Source organism: Phoenix dactylifera, unplaced genomic scaffold (genome assembly GCF_009389715.1).
Source record: "Phoenix dactylifera cultivar Barhee BC4 unplaced genomic scaffold, palm_55x_up_171113_PBpolish2nd_filt_p 000870F, whole genome shotgun sequence".
In the NCBI taxonomy this organism is placed as follows: domain Eukaryota; kingdom Viridiplantae; phylum Streptophyta; class Magnoliopsida; order Arecales; family Arecaceae; genus Phoenix; species Phoenix dactylifera.
The window spans coordinates 37169-63876 of NW_024068233.1; the positions used below are offsets into that span (position 1 = coordinate 37169).

Below are 26708 nucleotides of genomic sequence, written 5' to 3' on the forward strand. Positions count from 1 at the left end.
TGTATTGGTCACGCTCAGTACCCTTGTTCTCTAACAAGCACCTGCACTATCACTTCAGTGTCCCTACACTGTGGACTCAAGTCTCGTCCATCCAGAAGGAGAGTGATCTGTGCACTGATCGGATCGATCACCGTCCTCGTGATGATCCTTTGATCAGGAGCATTTAGAAATTAATCACCAATGATACATGGCTCAAATTCTCAACTCTTGAGAATATGTATCATCATCTTATTAATTTCTTGGACGATTCATAGACACATAAACAATATGAATGAAAAAGATGCCTTTTATTTATTCAATAATAAATAGTCAAGTACAAAATTATGTCCCTAGAATCAACAATGTGTCAGCCAAATTGGCTTCTAGGGCATACATCTAACACCTATTGATCAAATCAGATACTCCTAAATTATTGAAGCTTTCCAATATATGGCAAATAGGACAAGACATGATAGCCTATGCTATGGAGAGATTAAGTAGATACACCCAAAATCCAAATCAATCTTATCGGATTGCCCTTAAAAGGGTATTTCAATATCTTAAGGGAGTCCATTATCTCTCTTTTGTACACTCGATACCCTAAGGTAGTTAAAGGTTACAATGATGTAAAGAAGATTACCGATTCTCTTGATCTAAAATCAACCACTAGATATATTTTTTCTCTCGATGGTGCTATTATAGCTTGGGGAACATGTAGGCAAACTACTATATCCTAGAGTGCCATGGAAGCCGAGTTGATTGCTCTAGGATTGAGAATCTTATTTTAGAGCTACCATTATTATATAGGCTAGTTCCAGCCATATCAACCTATTATGATAATAAGGCCACGATAGAATTGATCGATCAAAAGAGTAATGACATAAAAATGAACCGGCATATCTAGCATCATCATAAATTTATAAATCAACTCAAAAAGAATAATATAACTTTTTGAAATTTGTCAAGTCTCAGAAAAACTTAGTAGATCAATTAGCCAACGATTTATCTAGGAGTAGAGTTCTAGAATCATCGATGGGGGATGAGGCTTAAGCCTACTAGTTGGTCACCAATAGTAGATACCCAACCTTTGTGATTGGAGATCCTATGAAAGAAGTTTAATATAGTGAAAACTAAGCTGATCGATTGATTGTGTTTGACCACATTCTTGGAGTATATCTCCTCTCATCCCTATGATAAGTGCTCATATGAGTGACAAAGTAAACTAAAAAGGTTGAGTGATACCCTTAATAGGTCTGAGACCGAAAATCTACAAAGTATTAAGTTATACTCTTGGACGAATGGTTGTGTAGGCCGTGACTAGGGGTTTGGACTAACCCTAGCAAATTCTCTGAGATAAAAGACATCGTTCAAAGCGTAATCCACTATGATTCCTTCAGATGGATATAGTCAACACTAAGCGAGATTCAAATCCATAGGATGCCTCAGTCGTTGCACAATATAAGTTGCCGAAATATTCTTCTTTATATTTTTAAAAATGTTTAAATCTTTTGTAGAGAATTATTGCAAATTTTAATTTCAAAAATATTTCAATTTTAAGCGAAAACTTATCCTTCCTTTTAGTTGTTTCAAAAGCTTTAAGATACTTCCTTTTGTTAGTTCCATATTGGAAATGTAAAAACAAGTTCTCTTACTTTTATAGAATTTCTATTTGTGGAAGCCCAAGTTGGCTTTAACGAAAATGGGTTGGTGACACGCATGCACATGTAGGCTCGGCCGGATAAAGGCTCCCTTTCCTACTCTCCCATTCTATTTTCTTCGGTGCCTTATTTTTTATTTTGTTCCTCTTTTGGGTAATTGAAGGAGCCCATAGGTCTAGCCTCTAAGCGAATGTACTCACTAGAGGAGGATCAGACTAAGCCAGATGATTGTACTTTAGGGACAAAATTGCACTACAACAAAAAAATAAGTTTTTTGACTTGTTACTGCCTACGCGAGGAAGAAGCATCGGCAATTTTGTTACTGCGCCAAAATTTACCGATGCTTTTTAGTAACATCGAGAGATATCGGGATTAGGCAATGCTTATAAGTGCCAAGGTTAAGCTTTGGCCTCCAACGACGCTTATAAGCATCGTCGAAGGCCAAAAATTTAGCCCAACACGATGCTTTTAAAAGCACCGTCGGAGGCCAAAAATTTGGCTCAACACGACGCTTTCTAAAAGCATCGTCGGAGACCAAAAATTTGGCCCAACACGACGCTTTCTAAAAGCATCACCGGAAGCTAATCTAGTATCTCCAAGCTAAGATGATGCTTTACAAAGTGTCGTTGGAGGCCAAAATCCCTAACCCCGCCCCCCACCCCCCTTCTGGCCAAAATCCCTACCCCCCCCCCCCCCCCCCCGACGGGCGGGCAAAATCCCTAACCCCTTTTTTTCTTATACTAATCCCTGACCCCTTCACCCAGTCACCTTCATCCCAACCCCCAACAAAATCCCTAACCCCTTCATGTTCGTCTCCATGTCTTCATCCTTTTCCTCCGTTGTCTTCACCTTTCTCGCGTCCTAGTCTGTCGACGACTGGATTCTCGCCGGAGAACGGGGAGGCCCCTTCGGGGAGTAGGAGATTGCAGATAGAGCCTTTGCCCCTTTGGAGAATCGGAGATCGCTGATAGGGCTACGAAGGCTGCGTGTGCTTTCTCTTCCAACACCTCTTGGATCCGAGCCCTCCAACCTCTGAGGAAACCCACCTCCAGCCTCCTCATCTTTCTCGACAAGAAATCGCTATGATCGACTCCTCTTCTTTTTCTTCCCTCTCCGCATCCGCAGCTACACCCGAGGTATGCTCTTTCTCACCGCTCTATTCTGAAGCTATCCGTTTTCTTCTTCCACCTAGGGTTTCCATTTTCCCACTCTCATCTTCTATTACTTCTTCCACCATGTCGGTTTCTCTCCAAGTTGCAGTGATCCCTAACCCCTTCTTTCATTCTCTTTTTCTTTCTTTTCTTGATTCTTTTCTGATTTCCTTTTTTTCTTTTTTGGTGGATAAATTCTTCAAGATCGAGTTATATGAGGACAAAGACAATGCAAGAAGAAATGAGATTGCAGCGTTGGGAGCCGGTGGCCCCAACAATTCTTTTCCTATTTTCTATGATCGTCTGAAGGAGGCGAAGATTTTCTTGAGGTGAAGATTTTCTTGAGGATTTGTAAATAGGCTTCTCGTAAAAGATCAATTAATGGGGCATATGTTTCTTGTAAAAAAAAATCAATAAATGAGGCATTTGTTGTTCTTTTTGTATTATTTTTTTTCTAATTTTATTTTTTTTATCTATCTTGTGCATTTGTTGTTCTAATTTAAAAGAAACAGAATATGGAGAACGAAAATTGAGGGGGTTTTTAGCTAGATACAAGTTTTCTTTTTTTTTCAAAAAAAAAGAAAAAAAAAGCTCCCGTTAAAGCATCATTAGAATTTGTAATTGAGCTTCTTTATTTTTTTTAAAAAAATAACTATAACGACGATTTAAACAGTCGTCAGAATAACTATTGCCGATGCTTTAAAGCGTCGGCAAAATTTTCGTTATTTTCGATGCTTTGAAAAGCGTCGGTAAAAAAAATTCACTATGACATAGGCGATCCTTTAAAAAGCGTCGGCACTGAAATTACCGACGTTTATAAGCGTCGGTGTATGATTTAAAAAGCATCCGAAAAGATGCATTTTTTGTAGTGTTGTCGTAGATCTTTATCATGTTCTTAGAACAATGATCTTCAAATACCTCGATCCAAGCTAGACTTTTTCAATTTTCTGTTTTTTTTTTGTAGATTTTTTATAATATTTTTTAAAAATATAAAATTACAATGTAGTAATTGGTAGGTGCTACTCTGCCATCAAGATTTATAGGACTTGCGTGTATGTCATAAAGAATGATTTGCAGTCAATGCTATGTAGGATGATGAAAAGGTCTGGTTACTTATCTCTGACCTCAGGTCCTCAAACAATCAAAAATGGTAATCAACAGACGCACTTGTTTCCGGATGAAGCATGTTGCTGAACATTATGTATATATATAAATTTAAGATATAAAATCGACAAAAGAACTTACGTCGGAGGATAAAGTCAAGAACAGTGCAGCCCAGAAGGTGACATGGCGGTGGTAGTACACCCTCAACAAGGTGACGATGGTAACGGCTTTAGGCCTAGTGACTGCATTGGCGAGGATGGACGTGACCACATGCTCCTTCATTTTGAACGGCCCTGGGTTCATGGAAAACGTCCAGCCTGTCAGTGGGACCTGCACATGCTTCGAAGGGAGAGACGCAGCCATCAGCTTTCCGAGGAAAAGGACGAGTATCTGGACGATGATGGTTGCGATATACACTGGAAAAGTGCGGTAATCGGTGAATGCCATCACAACGGTCGCCAAGCCGCACAGAGGAAGGCCAATGACCCAAGTACGGAATGTGAGGATTGGCAGCCGTTCATCATCTGTGGTGGGCACTGTGAGCCGCACCTGCTCGATTGGTGAGTCTTCGATCTTCTCACCTACAGATCACGGTTATCAATATATGCGTTCCATCTTTCTACTCCCGTTGAGGGATGGGGAAAACGGAACCTCTAGTGGAAGACAGTTTCTTTTCTGTTGCAAGACAAATCTAGCTGGCATTCCATTGCCTCAGAAGAAGGGAAAACAATGAAAAAATGGAGTCCAGATCGGCGAAAATTCCGTTCGTAGATAAATTAAAAGAAGAAAAAGGATCATTCCCGTTCCCGCACTCAATCTGTCATCTCTTGCTTTAGGCCCATCTCTCTGCTTCCCTGGAACCTGTCCCCAATCCTTCCTGGCTCTGAATCCCCAACTACCACAAAATTTTGAGATGCCTAGCTGAATCCAATTCTCTCTGCACTACCACTTTGTCTCCTTCGGAATCTTTCCCCAAGATTCGATCTTCAAGATTGGATTTCCCCGCCAGATTACAGCCCTTATTTTCTCGATTCTTTTCCCGCTCATTATCTTGTTAGCAATACCTAAATTTTGATGAGGGCATTTAGAAAGGAAGAGGGGAAAAGCCGCGGAATAAATGAGCTAAGAAGTTATTTTTCAAATACTTAATGTGATCAGCGTGCCCAAAATAAGGCCATCGGAGTTGCAATGGAGAAAGTGTTATCCTGTGGTCTGTAGAATAGTAGTAATCTGTAAGAGATTATGATGCAAAACTACATCACCAGAAAACCTCGCTTCAGAGAGCTTTGCCCCAAACAAGTCCAATTTTCGCCGATTTGGGCACTATTTAGTACTAAGGATTACGTACTAGATTTCTTTTCTATCGCAAGACAAATCTCTACAGGAAACAAGGGAATAACCAAGGGAGATGGGTAAAACATGAACCGGTATGCTTTGTAAATACCGTAAAGTCTGAAAGGAGTGGAAGCTGACTTACCTGTCATCTCCTCCATGACCTGTATGCTTCTGATATATTTTTTTATGCAAAGAAGCGGAACCCTCTGTTTACCATGTGCATCTTTCTTTCTTAGGCAGATTGTGTTTCTATTTTTTGCTTTCTATCTTCGGAAAGATTTAACACTCCCGTATCAAGCCGCGATCCTGTTTGAAAATTCAACGATATCTTGTGCCAAAAAAAAAAAAAGAAATCAACGATATCAAAGATTGCCACTTACGTCCACTAATAAATGAGTTATTATATATTTCCCGTATCATCGTTGCACGATGAACTTTGAGACACGTATTCACTCTCACGCGGTTGAGTGTATAGATTTCCAAACATATAACACGTGAGAGAAGGTTGCAAATTATAAAGTCGACCATCCATGATGGTAGCATAGCGAGAGTTTCTGCTTTGCATTTTTTTAAATGGAAAATGGAGCTTGTTGTGGTTGAAATCTGGCCCGAGGGTGACCACGCTGAAAAAGAGCCGAGGAGACGCCGGAAGGGACGGAGAAAAGGGCCACCTCCGATGCTCCGGGATACCTTCAAGAAGACGCCGGCCAGAACGGAGAAAGAAGGCCACCTTCTGCGCTCTAGGGTACCTGCACAAAGCCTGAGCCGGAGATTCCGCGAAGGCTATCCGATGGCTAAGTTAGCCGGGCCTTTTATGTGGAGAGGAGCCAAGCTGTCTAAGTGCCTTTCATGGCCTCTTGTAGCTCAAAAATACTTGTAATGGCCTGTAATGGCTTATCAAAGCTTGTAAAAGCTTGTAACCGCTTATTAAAGCTTACCGAGAGCCCTTCCCTACTCCCTTTTTATAGGGCGAAGGTGACGGCCATTACCTGAAATATCGGGCTATGTGCGATCAGCTGGCCAATAGCTAGAGATGGCGTGTTGTCAGTGTTGTCCAGGAGGGGGGTTGAATTGGGTTTTGAAAGATATTAATGCTAAAGCAATGAATGAATAATGACAGGAATTAAAGAACAGAAGTGTCAAGAGATAAGCACATACAAACATAGAAAATTTATAGTGGTTCGATATAACCCACACCTACATCCACTCCCCAAGACTCTTGAGAATTTTACTATAATCTTCCTGATTATAATGCGGTCGTTTTTCGAGCTCACAACCCAACTCGTTGTTTTCCGGGATCACAACGAACCCAGTCAGTTTTCATAGGATCACCAACCAAAATCTTAACCCGTTTGTTTTTTCGTGGTCACAAACAACCCAGCTAGTTTTCACATGCTTACCAACCAAAATCTTTACACATTTGTTTTTTTTTCGAGCTCACAAATAGCCCAGCTAGTTTTTCACATGCTCACCAATCAAAACCTTAACCCTTGTTGAATCTCCTGATTCAACAACTTCCAATTCAGGTTTGGAGGAACCTTTATCAATTTCAGAACAAATAAAACTATTACAGCAGAGTTTAAAGAGTATGTAATAAATGATGTAATTAAGTAAACAAAGCTTCAAAATAAATGAAATAATAAATATGGATCAGAAGCTTTGAAGATGGTTGTTGGCTGCAGCCAAAGGTCTTGATTGCACAATAGCAACTTCTCTGTTGAATATTTCAACTGATTTCCTCACATATGGTTTTTCCTGAAAATATCTTTTGTGAGGACTTGATCTTTAGAACGTCAGATTTTGAGTATTTTGATTTTATCACTTGATCCTTGTTAGATGTATATCCTAGAAACTAATCTGGCTAGTATATACTAAAATTGAGGCTTTCTCTCCGTCTATGCATGCCCAGTCCGCATATATTTGGTTTTTACTTTCATGTAGAAATTTTTGCTAAAACTTCCACGTAGGAATTCTCGCTCATAACTGGTGGGAGCCTCGAGATTCTCTCTCAAAAGAAATCCCTTCTCTCTGACATAAAAAAAAAAAAGGAGAAAAACCCTCGCTCCAATGAGGTCTTATTTATGAATTGAGAGGAAGGACAAGAAAAGGCCTTTAGGTGCACCTTGCCACCAGAGTTCAGGTAGCCACGCTAACTTCCACCCTGTGCATTTTTGTGGTATGGGTCCCATAGTTTAGTGGAAGCAGAAACTTGCTCGTATCTAAGAGTACAAATAAGTTAGAACGGATCGGATCTTGAATGGCCTTGATCCGGCCCAATTTTTATTTTGCTTTTAATTTTAGACGAGATTTAACTCAAATAAAAATTGGGTCAGGTCAGATCGGATCGAGTCAGTATCCAAAAATTTATCATGCCCATTCTTACCTCGAGTAAATAATGTCCGATCCACCGTCAAATTTTTGAGAAGTTTTATTAAATGATCCCATCACTACAACAAAAAAGGTTTTTGCCGACGCTAGTTAAAAACGTCGGCAATTTTTTTTTGGGACAGTAACCGCCGACGCTTCTCAGAAGCGTCGGTAAAAAAGCTTATAAGCGTCGGCATAACGGAGGAATACGACGACGCTTATAAGCGTCGTCGGACTTCATTCCTCCCACGACAAAACCCGATCGACCCCTCCCTCTAAAGCCCTAAATCCCCATCTCACGCCGACCGACTCCCTCTCTTCTCAACCCTTTTCACCGATCTCAGCCATTCTCCTCCGCCGAGCGCTCTCCGTCGTCGCGATGGGGGGAGTCGCTGCTGATGCGGGCGTTGAGCAAGCGGCGGACGTGGGTCTTCCTCTTCCTCGTCGTCTACTCCCTCCTCCTCTTGGAACCTCCTCCTCTCCATCCGCTCCTGGTACAACTCAGCGGCCGCCTCCGCCTCCTCCCGCGCCGCCGCCGGCTAGAAGGCCCTCTACGCCTCCGTGCTCTACGGAGGGGTCTTCGGCCTGCTCTCCATGGGGGCGGCGCTGGCCGTGGCGGTGCCGGCCACGTTGGTCACCTGGATCACGATCCTCGTGCTGCTCGCCTTCGCCAGGAAGCCCCGACGGGCGCTCGTCGCCGATGGCCGTCGGATCACCTCCGACATCGCCGGTTTCGCGCTCAAGATCCTCCTCCGAGAGGGAAACCTCGTCGCCGGTCGGCGCCGTCCTCAGCTTCGTTGCCCTCCTCCTCCGACGGAGACGAGGCGGAGGTGAGGACCAAGATTTGTAGTCCTTCTGTCGCCCTTTTTTTTAGGGGTTTGTAATTTGGATGGTTTTGGTGTAATTTTGGAAGGAGGATATTTTCCCCCTTTTCTTGTTTAATAGCATCTATATCACGGAGGCCAAACAAATTAGTAGAAATTTTTGCCCTGGAAATTTTAGGATCCATAGGTTCTTTATCGGTTCCTTTGATCATCCACATCTTTTAAGTAGTACTCCTCTCTCCCTCCAAACCCCCTCACTGCCTCCTAGTATCTCCAAGTTTGGGATCTCCAACCATTCGAGCCTATGGCAGAGAAGGTGCTTGATCTTACTCTCTCTTAAACCTCCTTCTCATTAGAGACATTCTTTTCTATGTGATGGTACTCAATTTGTGATGCTTTGTCTTCTTTTCTACATAATAGTACTCATTTTGTGATGCTTTGTCTTCTTTTTTTTTTTTACTAGTTTTTGTTCTATCATTGCATCTCCAGAGTCTTTCAGAATATTTCGTCTAAACCATTACATTTTTTTTTCATAATCTATAAAATTTGGATTTATAGTTGTACCTTGTCTATTTTGTGTTAATGCTTTTTGGTGGATAGATATATTCTTCCTTAATTCCTGGGATTTTCTTCATTTACTTCTTGCTGTTATCACTAGAATCCGAGGATAAAGTATAGGCTTGGATGTCTCTCATCTAATTCTATGTAATTCTCTTTTTCTTGGAGTTAACCTTTTCTTTTGTTGCTTTTTATTGACCGAAATTGGTCCATTGCATTGTTATTGCTTGAAGGTCTTTCCTCTACTCTTTTGGTGTGCTTTTGAGGTTTAATTGTTTTGGGTGGGAAAAATTGCGATGCAGCCATAGCCATGCTTAAGAAGAAGGAAAAGACAAAGACTTGTGAACTGTTGATTAGTAGATAACTGCCTTAATTTTATAGTCAAGTAGAAATATCAAGTCTATATTGTGAACATTACAATCAGAATTTGCCAGCAATTCCTGATGAGAGCTGAACATCTACAATGATGTCGTTAGTGTTATCTTGAATAATAGTGCTATAAGCTGTTTTTAGAGTGTTGTTATTTTAGCCAGGGAGAGTATGGTAGGCAATCCTTAATAATATAGTAATACTCTATGGCCAAAATTTTTCAGCTTGTGCTTCGCTTCATATCATCTCCAACATGGCAATCATGATTGTCATGCAGAACAGCTTTACAAGCTGATTCATTACATTCAATGCTACTGTGCCTTTTCCTTGTCTTCTTTTTTTCAAGGAAATTGCTTCGTAGTACTATGACTTTATCTATAATCATATGTTTACATGTGTTCTCTTATGTTTATTGATCACTTCAATTGGACTCTATCATCTAGGTACCCATCATACTGTCGACCAAATATATGGCCTTCCATTTCTTTGCCTGAGCTTGAACAAGGTACATGGGCATCTCTCCTCTGAATCCATATATGTGAATAATATTGGAGAAGGTTCTTCAATCTGTTGTGTAAATTGTATATTATCATCTTCATGAGATTCCTAAGAGGAAGTTATATCCATCACTGTGAGAACTTTGAGAATATGGTCCCTTCCAATTCTCATTTGAAATGCTTCTGAAATGTTGAGTGATTCATGTTGGTAGAATTAATTGGGTGATTCTCATAATAAATTTTCCTGTAATTTCTTTCTCTGATTATTTTAACTATTCTTTTATAGATCCAAGATTCTTCACGCTTATTCTCTGATTCAAATTCTAGCATCCATCACTCAAGTTCTTGACCCAAAGATTCATCAACACCTAGGTATATTTTCAATTTTTGTGATTATGTATCACCGTCTTTATAATTAAAAATTTAACTTTGTTTATCAGATAATAACCATATTTTCTTTATTTCTTTTTTCTTGTCCTCCAGCTTCTTTTTTTCAGTCAAAGTTTGTTCTGTTATGAATGACTAGAATTGTGCCATTCTTACATTTGTTAAATGCTTGATCATGTAACTTTAGTAATATCTGTTTGGGTGATAATGGACAATGATCCAAGTCAATCTCTCCTACTTTTGTTCTTTATATATTTTATTCTAGGTTCCTGGGTTCAACTACGGATTGTGACATTGCCTCCTCAGATAAATTACTACATCTACTTGTACATTTTACATAAGTATCATATTTTTTTTTGAAGAGCTTAATAAATTTTGTATTCTTAACTTCTTAAGGTTTTTTTATTACAGGTTCCTGATACTTCATCTGCGCGTAGAAATGGTGACCCCATTGATCCCTGAAGCTTTTATTTTGGAGTTTTATATGTATTTTTTTTATGCTTTTCGAAGTACATTGCAAATGTAAATTGACAGTATGAATGTAATTTGACAATATGAATGTAATTTGACAATATGAATGTTTAGATAAATATGTTTGATTGTGCTATGAGCATAATCTCGTTTAGTGTGAATGCCTTTGATTTTGTAAACAGAGTTTTAAAAAAAAATTTAAATTTTTTTTTAAAAAAATATACTCTAACGACGCTTTAAAGCGTCGTTAAAATCATGGACGTTATCTATTACCGACGCTTTAAAGCGTCGGTAGGTTTGACTTTAACGACGCTTTAAAGCGTCGCTAGTTACCAACGCTAAAAAGCGTCTCTAAATTGCAATTAGCGACGCTTTTATGCGTCGCTAAATTGTACGTTACCGATGCTAAAAAGCGTCGCTAATGACCGACGCTTTTGAAAGCGTCGGAAAATGTTTTATCCACTGTAGCATAAGCGACGCTTTACCGACGCTTGAGATAGCGTCAGGATGGTTTTTACCGACGCTTAAAAGCGTCGCTAATGCCCAATTTTCTTGTAGTGCATCCAATATTTCTATCTTTTGTCCTCTTGCTGTAGGCTGCCTGCTAGCCCACCCACTGAGACGTTTTATTAAAAGGTTCCATTCTAGTTTTTAACCTATACTGCAGCACTCTATGAGATTTCATTAAAAGATTCCATCCTATCTTTTGTCTTCTTCTGTTGCGCAGCCTGAAGTGCTGCACTATGGCCACGTTGGAGAGATCTATTGTCAGTAAAGATTTTTAAAATAGTACTTTTGAAAGTAGAGCTTTATAAAATAGAACTTTTATGAAAAACTGCTTGCTGTTTGGTAACTACATTCTAAAGTGATATGCCACTTTAACATGTATTTGGTAAATAAATTTAGAAAGTACTTTTGGTATGACAAAATAACCATAAAAGACATTGCATAGTATTATACAATAGAGCATAATAAAATATAATATATATTAATACATAAATATATGATATAGTATTATATTGTCATAACGTAATATAATATTATATACTATAGAATGACAATTTAATATAATATTAAATTATTTAACATAGCATATCAATGTATTATGATATAATATAATATAATATTATATTTATAGTATAATACAATAACAAAGGTATAAAATATTATAATTATTAGTGTAAATTAATTTTTCATAATATAACAATTTTTTTAGTTAGGTGATAAAATTGGTTAAACAATTATTAGAGAGACATTTTGTGCAATTATTATATTTTATCAAGGATATTTTGGTCAAAAAAACAACCCCCCCCCCCCCGCTGCCCGCTCGTCTCTTATCCGTGTTCCATCAATGAAAACAAAATTGTACATGCACATGCAGGACTCTAATTATCACTAGTTTCACTCCCCAAGGGTCCCCCCATTGTGTGTGCATACAAATTGCGAGATCTCTTTTATTTGCGTGTGCCTAGCATAGAAAACATAAGTCCAAGAAGGACACTCTTCTGTTTGGTTAGGCTTCAGGAGAAGTCTGGGTTTTTAGTAGGCACTAAGACGACCCTAATTAGTGTCATGAAAATTAAATTGATAAGACAATACTTTTAAACGTCTTCGGAGGCTAAAGAGTAAAAGAGTAGACGACGCTTAAAAGCATCATCGAAAAATAACACACTACGTCAACTGTACCTTAAGATGACGCTTTTAAGCGTCGGATACCGCTTGAGCAAGACGACGCTTAAAAGCGTCGTCGGAGACCAGCATACTAACTACTCCGCTTAATGCTAATCTTTTTCCTAATCATATTAAATGGTAACTTAAGACGATGTTTTTAAGCGTCGTCGGACACTGCTTGAGCCAGATGATGCTTAAAAGTGTCATCAAAGACCAGCATACTAACCGCATCGGACATGATGCTTAAAAGCGTCATCGAAGATCAGCATACTTACCACTCTACTTAACGCTAATGCATCCTTAACTTTCGCTTCGAAAATACTAATAGATTACACAACTCAGAAGGATCCGCCCATGTAGCTGAAAATGTGTTCGGGCATTCATTTCTCCAATTAAAAATTTTCAATAGGAGTACCCGGAAGCTATAAACATACAGATTTTACAGAGTAAAAACTGTCTATAGCATACTTTAAAGCCATGTATCTAGTGTCTCAAATATTGTAAGATTAAAGCCAGATCCTGAGACATAACCAAGCATTTAGATATGTGCATTTCCAGTTAGAACCTACTGGTACTGCTTTATGATTGAAAATATATATTGCCCCAGAATTAAAGGACCGAAAGAAAATAGATTCACTTAATAAATTCCAACAACTCTGTTAGTGTTAATTTCACTTTCCTCTGCCCTAGAAATTTTTGCCATGCCAAAGTCTGATATTTTCGGACCCGTTTCATTATCTTCCAATAAATTGCTAGCTTTGAGATCCCTGCGAATGACTTGGAATAGTGAGTCCTCATGAAGATAGAGAAGACCCCCTTGCAATTCCTACAATTGTATGACGACGTCCCCCAACCCAACTGAGAATGCTTGTTTGGATCTGGCAGTCATATCATTAATAGTATATTGTTAGGTATTCATGTTTTAAAGGTTTACAGACCTTAAGTTTCACAGTTACAAATAGAGCAATTATTTCCAGGAGCTTGATAGTTAGTATAGTTTGCCAACTTATGCCTGTTTGACAATCTATTTATGAACTCTCCTTTATGACGACGCTTTGCTGTCCATGAAAGTTTAGAAATATGATGCCTATCACTCCTCGTCATCTCAAAATTAAAAATCTTAGCAAATAACTTTTTATTGAAAAAACAAAAACAACAACCAAACTTGTGATTATTTTTCTGCATGGGCGGCCATCTACAGCCTCGTCCTGTGAGAGGCCCTCGACAAAAGCAGTTCATTATTTTTCCGGCTGTCAGCACCAATGGACTGCCACCTTCAATTGGGGTTTTAAAAAAAAAATGTTGAGATGGAGCGGAAGCCACATTTAGTTTGAGAGTATATCAAGAATGGATGTTTAGATAGATCATGGAGACAAATGGGGTAGAGCATTCATCTGCCAGCACCACGCATTAGTTAATTTCCTGAAAGGTATTCCAGCGCATTCCATTCCTTTGAGACTTGAGCTCTTAACACCGCCAGTTCTTTTCCAGCATCAAGCATCCGAGGTCATTGACGATGGCAGCATGGCTTGTCATAAACACTTTCCGAAAATAAGATATGATGATTTTTTATCCTAAAACCATCTTAAGAGCAGATGCTTCAAATCTACAGCATATAACATTCAAAACAGACTGTCAGGAAAAGATATAAAATAAATCACTTGTCGGATCCTGCGCAACACAGCATGGACCACACAACCAATTTGTACTGGTGCAGATTCGCCACTAATATTAACATGATTGCAAAAGGCAACGAACCTAATGACAAAATCCTAATATCCGCAATGGAACTTTTCTGTTTTCAATACCCCTCTTGGACACGACGTGTCCCAAGACTATGCCTTCTTGAACCATGAAATGGCTCTTTTCCCAACTTAACACTAGGTTGGTCTCCTTACATCTTTTCAAAACTAAGGTCAAATTGTCCAGATAATCGTCAAAAGATAGGCCAAAAACTGAGAAATCATCAATGAACACTTCTAGAAAGTTTTCCACCATATTTGAAAAAATGGCCATCATGCATCGTTGAAAAGTTGCGGGTGCATTGCATAGTCCAAAAGGCATCCTCCTATATGCAAATGTCCCAAACAGACAGGTAAAGGTGGTTTTCTCTTGATCGTCCGGGTAAACAGGTACTTGATTATATCCAGAATAACCATCTAAGAAGCAGTAGAAGCCTTGACCAGCCAATCATTCCAAAATTTGATCTATGAAAGGTAGAGGGAAATGGTCCTTTCTAATCATTGAGTTGAGTTTTCTGTAGTCAATGCACACGCGCCAACCCGTGGTTGTGCGTGTTTGTATCAATTCTCCTTCCGTATTTTCAACCACAGTGATACCTAATTTTTTGGTACGACTTGTGTCGGACTTACCCACTTACTATCAGGGTAAATGATTCCGACATCTAATAACTTCACCACTTCTTTCTTGACTACCTCCTTCATGTTAGAATTGAGTCTTCTTTGCATTTCTCGGGTGGGCTTTGCATCATCTTCGAGGTGAATTCGATGCATGCAAATGGAGGGGTCAACCCCTTTCAAATCGGCTACAGACCATCCTATGGCATGTTTATTCTCTTCTAGCACCCTTAAAAGTTTAACTTCCTGTTCCGTAGATAAGTTGGTCGCGATGATTATAGGGAGAGTATCTTCTGGTCCTAGAAAAGCATACTTAAGAGTTGTCGGAAGTGGCTTCAGCTTAAGTTGAGGTGGAGAATCAATGGAAGGACAAAGTGGTGCGCTAGCAATGGGCGGAAGAGGTTCAGGTCGGATCTTCCAAGGAAGGGAACTCATGGGAGATTGGTTGTCGAGTAAAATGTTGACTTCTTCTATGACCTTATCCATATCAAAGTTGTCAATGTCAAAATGGGCCAAGCATGCCTCTAGGGGGTCATCTGCTAAGATATAGGGAAGGGCTTCCTCTACAAGATCATCCATTTCGTCAATTAGGCAACACTCATCTTCCCTCACATATTGGTCAGCGGCATGAAACACATTCAACTTAATTTTCATGTTTCCAAATGATATATCCATTGCCCTAGTTCTACAGTTGATACATGCATTAGCTGTCGCTAAAAAGGGACGACCAAGAATCACAGAAATTTGTTTTTTTAGGTTGGGCACATGTTCCATATCAAGGACGATAAAATCTACTGAAAAATAGAATTTGTTTATCTTGACAAGAACATCTTCAATCATCCCCCGTCGTATCTTCACAGATCGATCAGCCAATTGTAAGGACACCGAGGTAGGTTTTAATTCACCTAATCCAAATTTTTCATAGACTAAATAGGGTAGAAGATTCACACTTGCCCCTAGATCTAAAAGTGCTCGGTCGATGGAGTTATTTCCTATGACACAAGAAATAGTGGGAGCACCAGGATTTTTGAATTTTGGAGGGGTGTTGTGTTGGAGAATGGAACTTACCTGCTCAGTTAGGAGGACCTTTTTAGGCACATGAGTCCTAGATTTTTGCTTTTGGGTGCAAAGGTCTTTGAGAAATTTGGCATAGGAGGAAACTTGTTTGATGGCATCAAGGAGTGGGAGGTTGATTTTAACTTGTTTGAAGACCTCCATCATCTCTTCTAGTGAAGTTCCCTTCTTGCCAAAGGGAGAGGGTGCATTAAGTGCTTCAGGGAATGGGGCCTTTGGAATGTGGGTTGTGGCAGATGGTGGACTAGCTGAAGAAGGTTTTGGGTTTTCATGTGATACATTCCTCTCCTCTTCTTCACCTTCCTTATTGTTACCCTCCCCAACCTTATTATCTATTATACGTCCACTCCTTAGGGTAATCAAAGCATTGGCTTGCTCATGATTTAGTCGAGTTTCTTGAGCCACGTATTGTCCCCTAATCGTTGGTTGACTTGGAAGCTTACCTTCCTCTCGCTTGTTTAATGCATTGGCTAGTTGACCCATTTGGGATTCTAGCTTAGCAATTGATTGCATGTGAGAGTGCAATAGTTGTGTGTTTGCCTCCAAACCTTGAAGGCAGTCAATACTTTCTCCTCAAAGGCTGTATTTCTTTGGGTTGGAGGAGGAGGGTGTTGAAATTGAGTTGAGGGACGGTAGAGATGAAAATTCTGAGGATTTTGAAAATTTTGGAAGTAGGGTTGGGCATTATTCGAAGCTTGCTGCCTCCAAGAAAAATTTGGATGATTCCGCCATCCCGGATTATATGTATTGGAAAATGGGTCTGTTGACCCCCCTAATGGGTTTTGATGAATACAAAACACTAGAGTATAATTCTCTTTATATTAACAATTTACTTGAGCATTTCAGGTGTTTAACTTAGAATATTGTTAAGAATTGTCAAGGCATGTTCCCATATTTTTCAAGAATTTATTGAAGATTTTTTGAGATGAAGAAAACGGATCAGGGGCAGCCGAGACGTATCCGGTGTGTTCCAGAGACGTCTCTGGCACGTAGAGGAGAAACTGGCACGTCTGGAGACGTCCCCCGGTACCTGCCGAGGCGTCTCGCAGGGTCGGAGTCGACTCCCGGCTTTCTGGAGTCGACTCTCTCAGAGACGGCAGAAAGGCCGATTTCAAGGGATGCGCGCGAGTCATCTCCGAAAGACGCGGAGTCGTCCCCACGCATAAAGCACAAACATCCCGAGACGTCCCCAGAAAGCGCGGAGTCGACTCTCTCAGGAATTCCAGGACTTGTTTTTCGTTGATAAAACTTCGGAGTCGTCCCCGACGTCGCGGAGTCGTCCCCATGCATAAAGCACAAACATCCCGAGACGTCCCCGTAAAGTGCCGAGCCGACTCTCTCAGAAAAATAGAAAAACAAGTAGTCGAGCTGTTCTTCTTCGGAGTCGTCCCCAGAAAGCGCCGAGTCGACTCCAACATCGTCAAAAGATTTTTTATACAGCCAAGACGTCTCTCGTTCAAGCGGAGACGTCTCCGGAGCGCCTGGGACACGACTGACACACTTTTGCAGGTTTGTTTGAATTTCAAACGGTCATATTTTTGTGTCTAACGGATCTATTGCTTGTAGGACTATAAAAAGGAGCTTTTAAGTGCCTTTAAACAACTTCTCACCAACCAAACACAAGATCATTCAAGAGAGAAGAAAGAGAAAGAGGTTCAAGGAAGTTAGTGCTTTCAAGAGGAGAAATCAAGTGCATTCAAGTCTTCCTCATCTGATTTCGTGCTCATCTACTCACTCCCACTCGGCAATCAAAGCTCGCATTCAAGCCTACGTGATCCACATCGGAAGAACCACCATCATCCACGCTTTCAACGACAAAAAGGGTTCTTCCGGTTTTGTTGTTTCTCATTGTTCTATTTGCTTTCATAAGAGCTTTTAAATCCTTGTAAAACAATCAAATATTGTGCTTGTTCCAGTCAAGGGACTTGGAACAAGGGATAGGCGTCCCAAGCCTAGGTTAAATTGGGGGATTGTAGGGTTCGTTGTTAGCCCGGGGTAAAACAATGAGTTGGGTAGTTCACTCGAAAAACTATCGGACTGTAATCGCTGATTATAGTGAAAATTCCCAAAGGTGTTTGGGGAGTGGATGTAGGAGCAGTGGAAGCTCCGAACCACTATAAACCTTTGTGTTTGCGATTGACTGTGGTTACAACTTTAGTTTCACTTTTGCACATACACTTGTGTGTTTTCTTTTAATTAGACAAAAAGTTTTTAAAACACCAAATTCACCCCCCTCTTGGGTGACCATCTCTGGGCAACAAGTGGTATCAGAGCAGGTGCTCTGTGTATTCCAGAAAACCTAACCGTCTTTGCCAAAGATCAAGATAGCAACACCCTTCAACAATGTTCCTGCTGAGGGGCAGGCTACCAATAGACCTCCACTCTTCAATGGGACAAATTATTCCTATTGGAAGACTAGAATGAGAATCTTTATTCAAGCACAAGATTATGCCTTGTGGAGGGTTATAATCAAAGGACCACACGAACCATCTCACATAGTAAATGGCGTTCAGGTTCCCAAACCTGAGGAGGATTGGGATGAGAATGATAGTAAGTTAGTTCAACTTAATGCTAGAGCCATGAATTCATTGTTTTGTGCTCTAGATGTAAATGAGTTTAATAGAGTCTCCACCTGTAGTTCCGTCAAGAAAATATGGGATAGGCTTGAAGTTACCCACGAGGGTACTAATCAAGTCAAAGAATCTAAAATGAACATTCTAGTTCACAAATATGAGTTATTTAAAATAGAACCCAATGAAACTATTTCATGCATGTTCACACGCTTCACTGATATAATAAATGGTCTAAAAAATTTGGGTAAATCTTATACTAACTCAGAACTTGTGAGGAAAATTCTCAGGTCCTTGCCAAAAGTTTGGAAAGCGAAGGTCACGGCGATCGTAGAAGCTAAAGACCTCAACACTTTGGCACTTGAAGAACTATTGGGCTCATTGATGACGCATGAGCTCACAATGAAGCAACATGAAGAAGATGTGCCAAAGAAGAAGACAATCGCCCTCAAGGCTACTTCAAGTGCTTGTGAAGAAGAAAACAGTGAAAGTGAAGAAGAAAGTGAAGATGAAGACTTGGGCTTAATAGTAAGGAAGTTCAAAAAATTTATGAGAAGAAAGACGACCTTCCCAAGAAAGAAGTTTGGAGGGAGAAATGATTGGGAAAAGGAAAAAGAAAAAGAAAGAGACCCAATCATATGTTATGATTGCAAGAGACCGGGACACATCCGCTCCGAATGCCCTCAACAGAAGAAGCACTATGGAAAGAAGAAGAAGAAGGCGTTGAAAGCAACTTGGGATGATAGTGACACATCCTCCTCCGAGGAAGAGAAGGATGAGACCGCCAACTTGTGTTTCATGGCATTCGACGACGATGAGGTATGTCAAAACTCAACTACAGATTTTACTTTAGAAGAATTATATGAAGCTTTCCAAGAACTCATGAATGATTGTGGTATGTTAGGAGCAAAAAATAAAGAACTAAAGGCCTCCAATCAAAAACTAAAGGATGACATTAAAAACCTATTGATTGAAAAGGAGAGCCATGAAAATGATAGCATCATTGACCTAAAGGATAAAAATTCAAAACTTATCATTGAAAATGAAACGGCAAAAACACTCATTAAGGAATTAAATCTAAGAATCAAACTCCTACTCAATAGTAATACTTCACTTACACAAAATGTTGAATCCCTTAAAAATGATAAGGAAGAATTAGCTAAAGAAAATTTGAACCTTAAAGATGAGCTACACAAGTATAAACCAATTGTGCAGAAATTTACACATAGCTCGAAAAAATTAAATCTTATTCTATCTAATCAAAGAGCTGTTTTTAATAAAGCCGGATTAGGATACAAAACTAGCAAACAACAAAACTATCTAAAGAACTTTTTTGTAAAAGCAAAAGATGACAAAACTGAAAAACCTACATGCTTTTATTGTGGGAAAAGTGGACATAAAGCTTATTCTTGTATTCAAAGAAAGATTCAAACCAATAAGAACACACTTGTAAAGGGTAAAAACACAACTAAAATGTGGGTGCCTAAGGGAACCAACTACACTAACCAAGAAGGACCCAAGAAAACTTGGGTACCTAAGAGCTTCACATGACTATTTTGCAGGTATGCCTTGCAGCCGGGAGCAAAAAGAGAATGTGGTATCTTGATAGCGGTTGCTCAAGGCATATGACCGGTGACAAGAGCCTTTTCATCACCTTGAAATCAAAAGAAGGAGGAGTAGTCACATTTGGAGACAATGCTAAAGGTCAAATCATTGGCGTTGGTAAAATCTCCATATCACCCTCCTCATTTATTGACAATGTATTGTTAGTTAATGGATTACAACATAATTTATTAAGTATAAGTCAATTTTGTGACAAGGGCTTTAAAGTGTCATTTGAATCTTCCCTGTGCATAATTAGTAGTCCAATTGACAATGAAATCATACTTATGGGAAATAGACTTGGAAATGTTTACATGGTAGACCTTGATGATCTCACCATGAAGGATGGCCAATGTCTTGTAGCCACGGATGCCAAGGTCAATGAGACTAGCTGGTTATGGCATCGTAGGTTAGGGCATGCTAGCATGAATTTAATTTCTAAATTGATTATAAAAGATCTAGTCAAAGGACTACCAAAAATAGACTTTGAAAAGAACAAGATTTGTGTGCATGTCAACTAGGGAAACAAACAAGAAGCTCTTTCAAATCTAAGAACATAGTCTCAACATCAAAACCCTTAGAACTAATTCACATGGATTTATTTGGACCCACTAGAACTGCTAGTCTAGGGGGTAAGAAGTTTGGTCTTGTAATTGTTGATGATTTTTCATGTTTTACATGGGTTTCATTTCTTGCCCACAAAGATGAGTCCTTTTTCCGCTTTTATCAAGTTTCATAATAGGATTTCGAATGAACTTAATCTTAAACTAAAAGCAATTAGGAGTGATCATGGTACCGAGTTTGAAAATCAGCATTTTGAAAAATTTTGTGAAGAAAACGGTATCAATCACAATTTTTCGGCCCCTAGGACACCCCAACAAAATAGGGTAGTAGAAAGGAAGAATCGCACACTAGCAGATATGGCTCGTACCATGTTGTACGAATCGGATCTACCAAAGTATTTTTGGGCTGAAGCAATAAATACTGCCTGTCATATTTTAAACCGTGCCTTACTTAGATCTATCTTAAAGAAAACACCCTATGAGTTGTTGAAAAATAAGAAGCCCAATATAAGTTATTTTCATGTTTTCGGTTGTCGTTGCTTTATTTTAAACAATGGAAAGGACAATCTAAGTAAATTTAGTGCTAAATCAGATGAGGAGATCTTCTTAGGTTATTCCTCATCTAGTAGAGCATACAGGGTCTTCAACAAGAGAACTCTCGTTGTTGAAGAATCCATTCATGTTGTTTTTGATGAAGCTAATGGAGATTCTTCTAGAAAAGAAGAAGATGGTGATGCAGGTATACTTGAAGACAGGATGAAGGAGTTCTCCATACAAGACAAACAACTTGAGGATGAAGTTAAGGAAGATACAATTCAGCAAGATGAAGAAGATCAACCCCAAGCAAGAAATCAAGATTTTCCGAGGGAATGGAGGTATGCACATGGTCATCCAAGGGATCTAATCCTTGGTGACCCTTCACAAGGGGTAAGAACAAGATCCTCTTTAAGAAATACTAGTAATTATCTTGCATTCGTTTCACAAATAGAGCCTAAATTACTAGAGAAAGCCGAAAAAGATGAAAATTGTATAAATGCCATGCAAGATGAATTAAACCAATTTGAAAGAAATCAAGTTTGGACTCTAATGAAAAGACCCCCTAATGTTTCAATTATAGGCACCAAGTGGGTATATAGAAATAAACTAGATGAAGATGGAGTAGTAATAAGAAACAAAGCTAGGTTGGTAGCCAAAGGCTACAATCAGGAAGAAGGCATAGATTTTGATGAAACCTTCGCTCCTGTTGCTAGGTTAGAGGCTATTAGACTACTTTTGGCATATGCATGCTTCATGGATTTCAAACTCTATCAAATGGATGTAAAAAGTGCATTTTTAAATGGTTATATAATGGAGAAAGTTTATGTAGAACAATCTCCAGGTTTTGAAAATCACTTACATCCAGATTATGTCTTTAAATTGCATAAAGCATTGTATGGACTTAAGCAAGCCCCTAGGGCATGGTATGAAAGATTAAGTAATTTCCTAATTGAAAATAAGTTTAAAAGAGGAAATGTAGACAAAACACTCTTCATTAAAAGAAAAGGGAATGACTTATTGCTTGTGCAAATTTATGTGGATGATATAATTTTTGGTGCTACTAATGATAGTCTTTGTCAAGAATTTGCTAAGCTTATGCAGGGAGAATTTGAAATGAGCATGATGGGTGAGCTAAACTTCTTCCTTGGGCTACAAATAAAACAATCAGAGGAAGGCATCTTCATCAGTCAGTCCAAATACATCAAGGAAATGTTGGAGAAGTTCAAGATGAAGGATGCAAAGGAAATCAGCACACCCATGGGCTCAAGTTGCAAGGTTGACAAAGATGAAAAAGGTAAAAGTGTAGACTGCAAATTGTACAGAGGTATGATAGGATCTTTACTTTACCTTACTGCTAGTAGACCAGACATATTATTCAGTGTTTGCATGTGTTCTAGATACCAAGCATGTCCTAAGGAATCACACTTGCAATCTGTTAAAAGAATATTCAGATATCTAGTAGGGACATCTAATGCAGGCTTATGGTATTCTAAATAAATTGATTTAAATTTAATTGCTTATTCCGATGCTGATTTTGCCGGGTGCAAACTCGACAGAAAAAGCACAAGTGGCACATGTCAATTCTTGGGTGCTAACTTGGTTTCTTGGTTTAGCAAGAAACAGAATTCAGTTGCTGATAGTCAACTTTAAAGACCACGCAATAGCACGTATCTAGTAGGATAGTGATTACGGGTATCGATCCACAGGGATTGGTGTATAGCTGTTTTTCTTAAAAATAAAAATATTTAAAAGAAAGAGTTTGTGAAGAAAATTAAACTAAGAAATTTAATAAAGAAAATGCAATTAAAATGATATCAGTTTAGGAGAACCTAGGGCAAGGAATTCACCACTAACATCGGAACAAGGATTAATTATATTTTATTTCGTTCTTGGATTAACATGCAAATTGGCTACAAGCCTAATAAGCATTTAAATAAAAATTCACAAAAGTAATTTGGGCATAATCCATCTTCAGTTGGCATGAAATGTCTACCCTAATCTAAGGTGGTAGCACACTGCATCTTCCTTAAGCATGGACTATCTTATATTTACTTAGTGATCATGAAGAACAGTTGTACGAACATCATACTTAAAATCACAGAAATTAAATATGATTCAAAAGAAGATATCAATTATAAACAATAAGTTCATACAACCCCAAGAATATAAAATAAAATATAAAACCCGTGTCCCTTTGTTAGGGCTGCATCCAGCCCTAGAGAAAAGATCAGCCTTTCATAGAGTGGTGGACGGCAGCAGCAGCACAGCAGCGGGCTCCCATTCCTTCCTTCTCTTTCTCCTTTGAAATATTCCCAAAATAGCCAAACTCTTCTCCCTCCTCTGCTTCTGTGGGGTTCCGCCTGAGAGAAGATGGGAGCAGCCCCCGGTGGGGGAAGAAGGATTTCCCCCCTGGTGGGGAAGGAGGAATGCCTTGGTCTTCACGTCCGACTCCTTTAAATAGACTTCCCATCTCCCTGTTCCGAGTGTAGATAAGGATCAATGGCTGCGGGATAAGGATGGAGGCTGAGAAGATTTCGGACGCTGGGAGGAAAGCTTTGTTTGGATGCCGTGAAGCTCGGGAGTTTGGTTTGATTTGCGAACGGGTTTGAACGTGAAACAGGGGAAAGAAGTTGGGATCTAGCGGCTGAGAGGATGTTATTCCGAAACAGGGGAAGATGCAGGACGTGGCAGACTCGGGATGTTCCATGAGATCACGCAGGAAGATGGGATTTGAGTTTATCCCGTGAAGATGGAACCAATCCGAACGGGATAAGTGTGGGATCTAGCGGAAGAATTGGAAGATGATCAACGTGGATGTGATTCCGAGGGACATTGGGAGATTCGGTGGATGCTGCCGTTGGCTGAGATGAAGCTAGGAGGAAGCTGGATGAGGTTGATCCGGGAGTTGAGAGGAAGGACTGAGATCTGTTCGTGAACGGGAGGTCGGTCACGGTTGGCTTGATTCGGCTGAGAAGGATAAGGATAAATACGGAGAGAACGCTGGGAAGAAACGGAATGAATGAGCTTGGATATGGCTCGGTTCGTGGGAAAACAATGCAAGCTGGAACAGGGGATGCGTTGAACCAGACGCGTGGGAAAAAATCTGGGATTCGGCTGGCAGTTTAGATGAAACAGGGGATTCGGAGAGAGGACGCATGAGGTGCTGGGATTCCGTTCGTGGGATATTGGGAAGGATGCGGATGACAAGTGGGTGGCTGGGACACACGGGAGAAGCGGAATAAGATATGCTTTGCGGGAGGCAATCGGGATATGAGGGCGAAACAGAAGGAAGGTTGCTTGATCTGATCCTCACGGCAGTTGGAATCACTAATGCTCGAGATGAAGCTCCCCTGTTCTGTTTCCGTGAAGTATGGGAAGCACAGCTTGGATGCATGCGGAGGGCTGAATTTGATCGTATCCCGGAATGGATGCAGATGCAGTTGAGGCTTATCTGTGGATACGACACCAATCCGGACGGGATGAAGACTGGGATAAGAATTCTAGGAAGTGATCAACTCGGAAGATGAGCTGCTGCCGTTTCACTGCGGAGAAGACATGACGTTGAGAGGATCTCATGCGGATTGGCGGAAGATCAGTTGTTGAAGATATCGTGAACGCTGGGAGGAAACGTGGCGTTGTGTGGACAGGTTATGTTTGTTGGACACAGGAGATCCTATGCGAGTGTGAAGCAAGGGAGATGACTTCTTGATGACCCAAAGATTGATTCAAAGATTGATTTTGATGATCACAAAATCTTGAAGTATAAATACTAATGTTTGTGTTGCAAGGAGAAAGATATTTATTTTGCAAGGAACATAGCAAGTTGGAAGAATACAAGAAGGCCTCCAAAGTTCTCAAGAAAAGTTGGAAGAAAGCTACAATTCATTGGCCCAAGCTTCAAGTTCAAAGAATTCAAGTTGAAGGAGCAAATTCAAAGAAAAATTCAAAAGAATAGTCCTCGAGTCGACTCCTGGAAGTTTCGAGTCGACTCTGGCACTCTAGAGTTTCAAGGAACAATGCTCGAGTCGACTCCGGGACTCTACGAGTCGACTCCGACTGAGAACAAACAAAAAGACAGAGAGTTGATTTTCTGCGCTACAGTGATCTCGAGTCGACTCCCAACTTCAGGAGTCGACTCCCAACTTCAGGAGTCGACTCCCAGCTACAGTGCCGGCAGACTACTATTCACAGATCAACTCCTGTTTCAGCCGAGTCGACTCCTTCTTCAGCCGAGTCGACTCGAGCACGCTGGGAGGCATAACGGCTAGTTTTTTCTTGATTCCAACGGCTCTATTTTTGTCTCTAACGGCTAGATTTTTGTTGGGACTCCCTCTAAAGCTATAAAATCAAGAGAAGAGCTAGGGGAGAAGGTATGGAAGTGGGAGAAAATATTTAGGGAAGAGATTTGAAAGAGATTACAAGGAAAATCTTCCATAAGCACAAAAGGGCCATTCAAAGTAAAATAGAGAGAAGAAGAGCATCCAAGTGAATCCCAAAGCTTCCTCTCCATCCGTGTGCTGCCTCGGAGATCCTCTACTTCGTGCAAAATCAGAAGAGGGGGCAAGTGAAGAAGAAGCCGAGTTCCTCCATCTACAAATTAGTTTGAGGGCTTCTTCTCTTTTCTTTACTTATTTACATTTGCTATATTTGCTTATTTGAGAAGCTTGTATTTGATTTAAACTCTTGTTCTAATATCTTGTAACTTGATTCAATCAAGGGATTGAATCAAGGGGTTAAGGTTTGTTGGTGAGCCAAAGGAAAAAACCAACATTGTAAGGTTGTGGTTGGTGAGCCTTTGGGGAAAACCAACCGGGTTGATTGTGAACCCGAAAAACAATCATTGTAAGGTTGTGGTTGGTGAGCCTTTGGGAAAACCAACTGGGTTGGATTGTGAGCCCGTGAAAACAATCGGTTGGTTCTAGTCGGTGAGCCTGTGAAAACCGACCGAGTTCGTTGTGATCTCGCAAAACAACAAGTTGGGTTGTGAGCTTGTAAAACAACCGACTGTAATCTAAGGGATTATAGTGAAATTCCCAAGAGGTCTTGGGGAGTGGATGTAGGTGCTGGGGTGCACCGAACCACTATACATCTTTGTGTTTGTGATGCTTTATCTCTTGTATTTCATGCCTTCCATTCATGCTTGATTGTGTAATATCTCTAGATTTGTTTCTATAGAGTTATAAGTGATTTGCTTAGCTTCCACTCCATTCTTACCATACACATAGATTAAAATTGATCATACAACTATAAGTTAATGTTAGATCAATTGCACCCTAAAGCCATAGTATAATTGCTCTAGCTTAATCTTCCACTGCTTTACTTGTAATTGCCTAGAGCTTAAGTAAATAATATCTTATTATTCCGCTGCATTCTATTCAAAGTAAAAATTAGGGAACATAATTTTTAGAAAATCCAATTCACCCCCCCTCTTGGGTTGTCACCTTGGGCAACAAGTGGTATCAGAGCAGGTGCTCAAGATTAATTGTTGATCTCACGATCAAGAGCCAAAGATCATGACAACTCAAATAGATAGTTTTCTAGGAGAGGGACAGTTAATTGATAGGCCTCCACTGTTTAATGGCATAGACTACACATATTGGAAAGCACGCATGCGCATTTTTATTCAATCACAAA

General features: G+C 39.9%; 1 long non-coding RNA gene and 1 pseudogene across 1 annotated transcript; both read left to right on the forward strand.

The window, feature by feature from the left end:
* Positions 1-4075: 4075 nt before the first annotated feature.
* LOC120107456 lies at positions 4076-8545 on the forward strand (annotated as a pseudogene).
* A 1042-nt stretch (positions 8546-9587) lies between these two features.
* LOC113461198 lies at positions 9588-10359 on the forward strand. The gene is made up of 3 exons (XR_003383308.2): positions 9588-9850; positions 10129-10214; positions 10326-10359. It is a non-coding gene; the product is annotated as an uncharacterized LOC113461198 (long non-coding RNA).
* The last annotated feature ends 16349 nt before the right edge of the window (positions 10360-26708 follow it).